The following is a 2970-nucleotide window of genomic DNA, read 5'->3' on the forward strand; positions in this document are numbered from 1 at the left end:
ACCGGTCAAAAATTTAAAAAAAAAAAAAAAAAATCAAATTAAATTAAATATCAAGTATTTCCGAAAAACTACCTCGTATTCCTTGACGTTCTGCATATTGCATATTTTTTTTAAATGAAGGGGTAATCTTACTGTTTTTTAAGTACCTCCGCCCCCAAAATTTTCTGGAAGTACAAAGGCTTGTTGTACCACTATCTAAGAAGCACCTTGTTTATACTACCAGCATAGGACTGAAAAGTCCCTTTACACCAGCAGTCTAAACAAGGTTTTATACTTGCGTTTTTTGCCACCCAATAACTTCAGGTAAAAAAAATCTGGTGTGAACATCACACGACTTTAGTTATCCTACTGAATGATGCTTATTTGGGTGTTCTCCTAACCTAACTTTTACAATATCTCTAACCGTATAGTCGGTACAGCTGAAAACCGCCAAAAAACGGTCCAAAACCACCAAAAAGCGGTCAAAATACCGCCGACCGTAGCACCTATCTCAACTAAACGTGTTACATCCTTGTCACATTTGTGTTACATCCTTGTCACATTTGTGAACTGCATACCAAATTTCAAGTCTAGCTCATACCATTCCCGAGATATTGTTAAATCACACCGAAAACCTGGATTTCCTTTGCTGAAGAAATAGCAAAGGTCGAGTGCAAAGGGCATCCACTCGTAAAATTTGTAGCCAAAAAACCAAATGTCAGCCCAAAGCAATCACCCTAGTTAGGGCTGATTGAGAGGCTGACGAAAAACGCCGACCCCGTCTTAAAAAAAAATCTGTTGTGACGCAGTGGGAATAGGGTGGAAAATCTTGAAAAAGTAGACTGGAAATTTGGAAAAAAATGGTCGAAAACCACCAAAAAACGGTCAAAATACCGCTAACCGCAGCACCTATCTCAACCAAACGTTTTGAGTTGCATCCTTGTCACATTTGTGAATTACATTGAGAAAAGTCAGGGAATTTTATTTTTCCATTTTGGTAGACACCCTGTTACCTGAATGGTAGTTCATTGAAGATTGGTGTTTCCAGTCCCTCATCAGGCCAGCTACTTGCAATATTAAACTCATAACCCAACGCCACATAGGCCGTGATCCCACAATACCTATTCATTCTAGTACAAAAGTCATTTTGAAATAAGATTTAACCCATTTTCATACGAAATTGCAAGTATGAAATCACTCTTTTCAGTGTTTTTAGTTGTCTTCAAAGTGATCCCATTCCTTTTTCTTATATTTCAGTTTTTTTAGGTCTCTTTGTTCTTTTTTTTATTATTCTTCAAATGAGCTTGATTTTTTTGCCCCCAGTATGTATTGGGGGGTCTTTTCTTCTATTTCTTCAAATGAGACAACTTGTTTTTTCCCCTCAGTATGTATTTTAGACCCCGCCTGTGTCCGTACAAGAAATAAATGTTGGTGTTCCCAATTGAGCTAAGGGACAACAATTAAAATGGTTTAAAAAATAAAAAAGAGGTTTTATAGAGGGAACTGTAACTGCTAAGGTTTTATCGTCCCGCAAGCGAAGAGAGAAGGAAGACAGGATAGAAGAAAGAAAGTCGTTCCGAGAACAAACCTTATCCCTTCAGGATAAAATCCACCCCGGGCATGAATCGAACCAGTTACCTAGCGCTTACAAGGCAGACGCGCTATCAACCAAAATTAAAATATCTGAAAGACATTGCGCTAGGTCGTGGGTTCGATTCCAAGCCGGGGCAAAGGGTATTCTAAACAGCTGAGTAAGGTTCGTTCTCGGAACGCCTGGCTTTCTTCTATCCTGGTCTCGTTCTCTTCGATTTCGTGACGATAAGACCTCCGCGAAAATTTCATTTTGGCACTTAGCTCATTGAGTACTACCAACATTTAAATGTAAAACATATGTTTATTTAGTCTGTAATAAAAATGTGAAACATGTGTTGAACCTAGTTTGTAATAAAACATTTTACAACATGTGTTTATTTGGTTTGTAATAAAATTTAAAGGCACTGACTATTCGTAGCAGAAAAAAAAAAAACATTTATTTTTTGTACGGCTTAACTTACGTAACGATAATTGAAACGTAAGACTAAAGTTGATCGAAACGCGTTTCTGCACATGCGCAGAAACGAGTTTTCGTCAAATAACGTTAAAGAGTTCAGTTAACGGGACGCTAATTTTGGTTGAAAAAACTCGCTACTTCCCTCTGTTCTTATTGGTTATACTGCAGGAAAAGTTATTAACAACCTGCTGTACCCAATCAGAGAAGAGATATTTTTGTTTTTATTCTATTTTAGTATGGGAATAGAAGATTAAAAAAAACTCGCTACTTCCCTCTGTTCTTATTGGTCACTGCAGGAAAAGTTATTAACAACCTGCTGTACCCAATCAGAGAAGAGATATTTTTGTTTTTATTCTATTTTAGTATGGGAATAGAAGGTAATAGAAAGTATTCCCCTGTTACGAATAGCGGTCGCCTGAATTAAATATATATATTTGTGATTGTATAGAAAGAAAAATTAAATAAATTAAAAATAGATGTCTATTTAAAATTTATTGATGATAAATTAACTGCTACATTAGACTCATGTGGTCTGTGTCGTAGCATGCCCATCCTATAGTATGTCCCTCATCAGATGGGCGATAAGAGACACAAACAATATTTAGTTTTTCAAAACTTTCATTCATTTACTTTTGGCATTTGAGAGGCAGCTCTCTAACTAAAAAAGTTAAATCGGACTTTTCTGCTTCGTCATTTCGCTCATATTTCAACCAGCTACTCACAGAACTAAAAAAGTTGAATCGGACTTTTCTGCTTCGTCATTTCGCTCCTATTTCAACCAGCTACTCACAGTTACCTAACGCAGCCCGAGCGGTTGTCCAGACCCGTCCAAATACCAGCCCTGTACAACGTTGCTTAACCTCAGTACATAAATATTTCAAAAAATCAATTACGAGTAAGTAGATCTCTCAAATTTCAACATCTGAGCGCACGGCAGTGCG

The 2970-nt window shown here is 37.0% G+C and overlaps 1 long non-coding RNA gene across 1 annotated transcript; it reads left to right on the forward strand.

Moving 5' to 3' along the window:
- The first annotated feature begins 2037 nt into the window (after positions 1–2037).
- Positions 2038–2534, forward strand: LOC113472396. Its single transcript, XR_003394718.1, has 2 exons — positions 2038–2149; positions 2279–2534. It is a non-coding gene; the product is annotated as an uncharacterized LOC113472396 (long non-coding RNA).
- The last annotated feature ends 436 nt before the right edge of the window (positions 2535–2970 follow it).

The sequence above is a fragment of the Diaphorina citri genome, unplaced genomic scaffold, assembly GCF_000475195.1.
Source record: "Diaphorina citri unplaced genomic scaffold, Diaci psyllid genome assembly version 1.1 scaffold5263, whole genome shotgun sequence".
In the NCBI taxonomy this organism is placed as follows: Eukaryota; Metazoa; Arthropoda; class Insecta; order Hemiptera; family Psyllidae; genus Diaphorina; species Diaphorina citri.